This window comes from Vipera ursinii (genome assembly GCF_947247035.1).
Source record: "Vipera ursinii genome assembly, chromosome: 3".
NCBI lineage: Eukaryota > Metazoa > Chordata > Lepidosauria > Squamata > Viperidae > Vipera > Vipera ursinii.
This window is the reverse complement of record NC_139516.1, coordinates 51,882,682-51,891,333: the sequence shown is the minus strand read 5'-3', so window position 1 is coordinate 51,891,333 and position 8,652 is coordinate 51,882,682.

Here is an 8,652-nt window from a genome sequence, read left to right as displayed (position 1 = left end):
GTCATCCTTCCTTTACCATTATAATATTACACCAGTCCTTTATCAGATATACTAATTGCCAGGGCATTTCTCAGAATACCGGTTTTGATCATTTGGGTCCCAGTTATTTTGAAGCATCAAAAAGATCTCAACAAGATCTTAAGGAGACTCCTTAGCCCACCACAAACATCAGAGGGCTGGCAAGCACTGAAGCAGAAATCCTCAGCTGTTTTGGAGAAGTAGGAATTTTGAATCTATCGTGGGTATCTTTGTTCACACACTCACTCACATGGGCACAGAATGTCAAAAAAGCACTCATTTTGTAAAGCAACTCCGAGGCAGACGTGAACCTGCCAGTTCTTCCAGATGTTAAATACTTTTTGGGCTCCAAATGGATTCAATTACCTAGCACTATATTGGGAAAAAAGTAATACTGTATTATATTTTTGATATGTATTCTTTTTGTACTTGTAAGCAGCCTTCAAAAGTCTAGGATCATGAAAAATATTTCTGTATTTAGACAGAAAACGTTTGCCTTCTACGAACACTTATTCCATAGTATCGTCTGTTTTAAAGTGTCATGGAACTCTATTTTTTTAATAAAAAGAACTGTCAAGTAAGGAGGGGAAATGTAATATTTTCTATTTCGTATTTTGATTCTGCTTTTGGTTAATATGTCAGTCTTATTTCTTATTTTTATAAGAGAATGACTGCAATTAATTCTTGGTTAATTTTAATGACACTTTTCTTCACATGTCATTTTATCAGCATCACATTTCACTGGATGTTTTTATATTTTGTTTCAGCGCTTTGTCAACTCTTCCAATGCTTTTTTTTAAAACATAAAAAACCCCCAAAAAACCCAGGTTTTTCAGAAATGTTTCAGTTTTATTCCTTATCTGACATTCATTTCCTTTCATGAAAAAATATTGCAACCTTAAAAATATCATTATTATAGTGTTCACTTTCTTAGGAAGCAATAGATTCCAATTATTGTTCTCTTGTGAGGTTTATAAAGTTGGGAAAGATGGAAGGAAAAATGGGGGAACAATTGGAGGATCAAAAGGGTCAAGCTATGGACAGATCATTTGAAGAAGATCCATTTATAGGATTGCACAGAGTCTACACTATCTTATGACACCTAAGCATCAAATCAATATTTGTACACTGTTTTTAAGTTTTCTGTGTGGGGAGGTCAGGCTATAGACCCAGGGCTAGGGTGGCCAACCTGGCTAAACTTTTGCAGTGCCATGTGATAGTGATAATGACCACTGAAAACTGACAGTCCATTTTCCCACTTTGAGACTGGCAAACCACACAAACACAAACAGTAAGATAAATTTCAAAATAGGCAATTAACAATTACACTCTATGTATTCTCAGTTCCACCCCACCCACCCCCGCCCAATTTGTATAATTCACAGCCATAGCTACCCCTGTTTAAAGCGACCCACAAAAGAGAGAGACGCCGACATTACTTTCTTATATGGCCGGCTTCTTCTTCACATCATGAAGTGGCAGAGACTCAGTAGCCCAACCCCCTATTTAGAGTTCTACAAAGTACAGGTGGTCCTCGACTAACAACAGTTCACTTTGAGATCATTGAAAGTCACAACTGCATTGAAAAAAATGACTTATGACCCTTTTTTCACACTTACGACTATTGCAGCATTCCCCATGGACATGTGATCAAAATGCAGATGCTTGGCAACTGACTCACACTTATTACAGTTCCTGTGTTCCAGGGTCATGTGTCACCTTTTGCAACCTTCTTATAAGCTAAGTCAATGGGGAAACCAGATTACTTAACAACTGAGGGAACACCTGCTGCCGGCATCGACTTCCCTCCGCCTTGTGCGTTCCCACAGAGAGGGCCTCCTCAGGGTGCCACCGGTCAGAGAATGTCGACTGGTGGCCCCCAGGGGGAGATCCTTCTCTGTGGGCGCCCCGGAGCTATGGAATCAGCTACCGGTTGAGCTCCGGACGGCGCCCGACCTTCGCTCCTTTCGCCGCGAGCTAAAAACATACTTTTTTGAACAAGCTGGCCTGGCCTGATGAAGGGATGGGGGGGTTGTTATGGTTATTTTATTGAGTTTTAAAGATGTATTTTAGTATATGGGCATTTATTTAATCTTGTTTTAACTTTTGTAATCTGTATTTTTATTCTTGCCCTGTTCACCGCCCTGAGTCCTTCGGGAGAAGGGCGGTATAGAAATAGTATTAAATTAAATTAAACTGTGTTATTAATGTAATGACTGCAGTGATTCACTTATCAACTGTTGCAAGAAAGATCATAAAATGGGGCAAATTCACTTAACAAATGTTCCCTTAAGCAACAGAAATGTTGGGCTCAATTATGGACATAAGACGAGGACTACCTGTACAAATGAGATGTGGGCAAGTATACACAGCACTGCTATTCCATAACAGCTGTTAACATCTCTGAAATTATTGACTTGTGTAGTTGTATGTGGCAAGTATGTCAGCCTTCAAAAGCAGCTCTTCTTTGGGGGTATTGTACTTTTTCAGCATTAAATTTTATTATTTGTGTAACAAGCAGAGTAGCAAACTGTATTGTGGGTTTATCATGTATCAAAGGCAAAACAACAACACTCCAGGAAGAACATTAACATTCTTGAAATGTCAGGCTTTTTTAAAAAAAAATAATTTTCACTCAGTTTGTCTCACTGCATATACTGTACAATAGCCATTTAAAGTTAAACCATCATATGTAAATGAAGGCATACATGCACAAATATCTTAGGAGGTGAAATATGTATTTCTGACCACACTCTGCAAACACCCCTGCATTTAGCTTTCTTACACAACCAAATTTTTGTAACTGCACTTACATTTTATTAAACAAATAATAGACCTTTTTAAGAGCCTTGGTGGAGCAGTGGGCTAATGCCTCCTTAAGTAACACCAGCTGCCTGCAATTAGTGCAGGTTCGAGTCCCACCAGGCTCAAGGTTGACTCAGCCTTCCATCCTTCCGAGGTAGGTAAAATGAGGACCCAGATTGTTGGGGGCAATTAAGCTGACTTTGTAATAATGCTGCTTGGGGGGTGTGTGAAAGCCCTAATAAGCAGGCATATACATAGAATGAAGGCTACTGCTAAGCTTGTAAGCCGCCCTGAGTCTTCGGAGAAGGGCGGGATATAAATGGAATAAAAATAAAAATAAATAAATAAAATAAAAAAAAGTTCATCCCCTGCAAACTAGTTATCAAACTAGTGTGTAGAAATACTTTTGCTTTTAGGCTGATGAAAAATTATATGTAAAACACTAGCTGCTTCAAAATAGCAGTTGAAAATAAAACCCTTTGAAGTTTTGCTGTACAGCATTTAAATAGGCAGAAAAGGAAAAAAATGTCAGCAGTTATTTTGTACCGTCTATTTGATAGGGTTGATTTTTGAAGTTCTTGATCTTTCTTAGAATATTTAGATCTCCATACTGCAGAAGGATGCAGCTATATGCAATTTCTTTCGGAACATTTTATTTCAGTTGAGTAACTTTCAGTCTTCAAAAGAAAATTCATTTTCAAGTGACAGAACACTGTAGATGTCATGCGTTTGAAAAATATACAATCATCCTCTGTATTTCTCCAGAGAATACAAATATTCTTTCAGATAAACACCTTCAAAGATGGAAAAACTGTTCCCCAGTACCTAGATACTCCATGGGCTTATCAACCCTAAATCTCCCTGCTTCTCTTTCTCCAGCTATGATGCTCATGTCCAGAAGGTAATTTGGTGTTTGAAATTATGGTCACAAATGAAAAAGGTGGGGCCTGAATAAAACATTACATCATAAATAAATAACCTATCCAAGTAGGATTCTGAAGTCAAATTCTCAGATATAGTTTATGCACAATTTTAATCAGTTATTTTAGTTCTCAAAGTCTTTTAAATGACTAAAGTCATTTTAGTCAGATACTAAGGGAAATAATTTAATACATGAGGAGTAACAGGATCAATTGTATTTAACGTGTTTATTATTAATTCAATTCAATTCAATCAAATTTAATCCTGGCTCCACCAACTTCAATATCTGTTCCTGGCAAGCTAGTCTTTCCCTGAAAAAAGTCATGCAGGCCAAGCAATATTCAAATATTCCAAGTAATTCAATTCAGTCTTTATTATGGTCACAGACCAGCACAATTCAAGCAATTTTCTTGGCACACATTTTTGAATTATACTAGAAAAATCAAATCAATCTTCACTACAGTCATGGGAACAAAGGTACAAAGTTCTCACGCCTGTTAAACTGGAGAATAAGGAGTTTCTGAATTCTCTTACAAATGACATTCCAAAAATTCCAGTTGAAGTCCAAATGGTTTCAAGCATTTGTCCAATCAGAAAATCAAGCCATATATCTCAAGTTACCCATCTAGCTAGAAGTTGAGTGGAAGATCAACATGACATTCACAATCATTCAGCAGAACTAATCTACGGTATTTGGAGGAGAAGCTAGTACTCAAAGTAGCCGCCTTATCATTCACTTGGCGTGCCAGCAGTACCAAGTTTTTAAAAGACCTAATTCTCACTCATGCTTAATAATGAGGAATGAAATACCCCATTGCATCCTCATAAATTGTACTTGTTTAACGGATGTAGAGTTTTTCTTAGTTCACTGTGTAACTAATTATTACTGTTGCTGTTAGTTTGGGAAACAGTGTTCCTAACAAGATGCCAATTTTGTTTAATTGTTTTGTTTAATCCTGGAGCAAAATTCAACATTTTCTATCAAATCCAGGATACTTTGTATGTAATATGTTGAGCTGCATTTTGTTGGTGGTAAAAAAAATGGGACTGTCATCACACAATCCAGCACTCTAAATCAGGACAAAGTGCCAGTTTTATTCACATCACTTAAAATTAGGTTATAGAGAATATTTAAAATGTACAATTCCATGCAAAAAAAACAAACACATTTCCATTTTTCTGCCAGTTTCCTTCAATTTAATGAGAATTTTTTTTTTTGAAATTTATTTCAAATGAAAAGAGTATGGTAACTTGTATTTATATAATTGTAAGCTGACCAGGATTTCTGCATGAAAAATCTTCTGTTTCATTCCCTCATCATTCATCCAGCAGTTGGCAGCTCCCCTGCCTTCCTATGCCTCCTTCAATCCTAAGTGCATTTTCTTATTGGGCTTTCAGATAGGGAAGCTTTACAATGATGGTGAGTTGTGTAACAGAAAACAATATACAAAAAAACAAATAAAAGATTGTGTGGCCACTCATAACGATAAAACCATGGTACAATAAGAACCATAAAAACAAAAAAAAATCATTTTATGCTTTTTATTTGTATTTTCAATTATTATAAGACATTTTAACATGTTTAACACATTAGGATATATATTTAATAAAATGAATAAATTATAAATGATCTCATTTTTACTTCAATTCAAGCAATCACAGAAATCTGTGCCTCTTTTGATAATCATGGGAATCCTGTGTATAAATTGCTATTCCTAACAAAAGATTCATACAGTATTTGTTGCTGCCACTTGTCAGAATTGATCTTTATCTGGCACATACATACATATTACATACACCAGCAAAATGGTCACTAAAGCAAACTACATTACTGAGAGAAAGAGGAGAGGCAGCAAAGGCTGTAAAGAGCTCCTCCAAAAGTAAAAGTTTTATTTTATTTTATTTTATTTTTATTTTAACTTTTTAACCTCTTTTAATATTGTATTTTAACCTACCCCTTTTTAACTTTTTAAACCCATTTTTAACCCATTTTAACCTTTTAAACCATAGTTTTAAACTTATTTTTAAACCTGTTTTAACAAACCTGAATGGGGAAAAGAAGGAAGAGACAGCACTCTGCAGCAGAAAGTATATCCAAGCCTTTGAAGCAGCAGAAAATGGAAGATTATATTGCAAACAGACAGTCTGCTCCAGTAAGTAACTCATTCGCAGGCACCTTATCAGATAAATTTAATTTATGTGACTCATTGGAATGGGACTTACAAACTGAACTGGAGAGCAGACAGCGTGTGGAGCTGTCCTCCTCCCTCTCGGAGAATGGCTCCCCTCCTTGGAACCCGGCAACAGCCTTTTTTTGCACAGGAGGGAGATGTAGCAAATTTGAAGGGGGAAAATGTGACAGACTTCCTCTCTAGACAATGTTTGCTTACAGCTCAAACTGTAAACTCAATATATGATCTTTTGTCAATTGTCATAAATAAGGTCGACCGCCTGAAAGAATCTTTTGCAACGTTTGTTAGGAGCCACCCAAATACTGTAGAAGGACTTGGGAGGAGAACCATGGACAGACATGGGATGGCTAACTCAGAAAATGAAACTAGAGAAGGACCTTGTTTTCCTCCCAAAAATGTGAACACCCACAGAGAAAACACTCAATCAGGCAAAGGCCTAAGAGATGACCAATATAACTACAGTCTGCAAACTAACCAGGTTACTTTGCAAATTTATGACAAGAGAGTAAATAGAGGGCGTTGGAGCAATAGAGAAGCTATTAGGCTGTCCCTGAGCCAGCTGCTCCGCTGTGAATTCACTCTGATAGATCTACTACATGCAGAGTGGCTGCCAGCAAGAACACAATGTATGAGAATTCTCCTATCATTCAAGCAGCCCACAATTCCCTCCATGCTCTTCAGAATGAAGCCCTTTCTGAGCATCTTCTCAATATTTCCAAATAAGGGTCTTTTGCTCAGAAAAAGTGTGCCCACTCCTGAAACAGCATCACCAAGAGGGAACTGTCGCTTTAAATCTAGGCTGCAACAGCCCTCGCACTACTAAGCCTGAGGCTGCTGCAACTGAACTGACCCTGAGAAAGCAAAGAAGCAATATACGAACTGTGTTACCCACAGCTGCAGGAACTGCTGAGGATGTGCCAGAGGAAATGTTGATTGACTTATTCAGTGCATTGCCAGAACCTGAGCAAGTCAACATCATTCAAAGATTGGATGACCTAAAAGAGGCACTTACAACAACTCAATCTACAGCAAAGCCTCTATTTAATTTGGCTCCACTAACCACACAACCTTGTAACAAGATATTTAATCAACAATCTGCCTTTATCTCAACAGTAAAAAAAGGTGCTGTCACACAGGCTGAGAGTGGGTTAACTGCACTGACTGACCCAGCCTCTGAGAAACAACTGAAAGACAAAGGGCTTCATCACACAGTGCCCCCTAAGCTGACAAACACTAAGGATATAATCCAGCTTCCATCCTCATTTGATTTAGAAGTTCCCACAACATCTTTCCACAAGATGAACCCTCAGCTATGCCCCCCCAAAAATGGACATAAATCTACATTTATGGACTTAAGCCAGAGTACCTGCCCATTGGGAAAAAAATCATTCTTGGAGCAAGAGCAGAGGCACACTGGCAACCGACATATAGAGGAGCAACAAGTTCTGCAATCCATGAGGAGAAATATCGAACCTCACAACAACTGTGTTTATATGGGAAGCTTAGATGACATTGACCCAGCTCCAATGTCAAGTTGACATCTGGCATTTTTACCATCTAGCCAATCAACCAAGCCAGACCACTTTGCCTCTGAGAACCCCATACAGTTGATGACCTGGAACATAGCTGGCTGGAAAGGGATGGTTGATAGTGGACTAATGAGCTTTCTCTCTAGATTTGATGTTATAGCCTTTCAAGAAACCTGGCTAACCGAAGTGGACGAACCAGTACAATTGCCAGGCTTTCAGGGATGTGCCTCCCCAGCCCTAAAAGCAAAGAAAAAAGGGAGACCCTCTGGTGGGCTATGTATTCTTATAAAGCAAGAGTTGCAATGGCAGGGAGAAAAAATATATAACGAAGATAAGTATCCATACTTTCTAGCTGTCAAATTTGAATATGACCAGTTTGAGTTAATATTGGTAAATGTGTACATTCCTCCAAGCGCATCCCAGCACTATAATTCTGAATATTGGATGGGCTTGGAAGTTTTCTTAGAAGATATATTTATACTGTACCCTCAGTCCATAGTGGTATTATTAGGAGATCTGAATTTATTTATTTTATTTTATTTTAATCCCATTTATATCCCGCCCTTTCTCCGAAGACTCAGGGTGGCTTACAATTTAAAGCACAAATCAATGTGCTTAGCAATAGCCTTCATTCTATGTATATGCCTGCTTATTAGGGCTTTCGCCCCCCCCCCAAGCAGCATTATTACAAAGTCAGCTTATTGCCCCCAACAATCTGGGTCCTCATTTTACCTACCTCGGAAGGATGGAAGGCTGAGTCAACCTTGAGCCTGGTGGGACTCGAACCTGCACTAATTGCAGGCAGCTGGTGTTACTTAAGGAGGCATTAGCCCACTGCTCCACCAAGGCTCTTTATGCTAGACTGGGTCCCTCTCTGTACGAGCTTGCCCAGAAGAAGGGAATCCCAGGGGAGTTCTTTGATAACCATCCTCAGCGGCTCTCAAGAGACTGTAAAAGTAATGCCGCTGGCCTGCTCCTAGTCTCCTTAATTTTTAAGGGTAATCTCCAAATTTTGGGAGGTAAGGACAAGAATTATACATACCCTTATACATACCACTCAGCCAATTCAAGTAGTGTACTGGATCTCTTTTGTGTGTCTAGAGATAAGGCTGACCTCTTCTCAGAGGTCACAGTACACCTTAGCGACAATAGCGACCATCAGCCTGTAAGTGTGACATTGCGAGGCC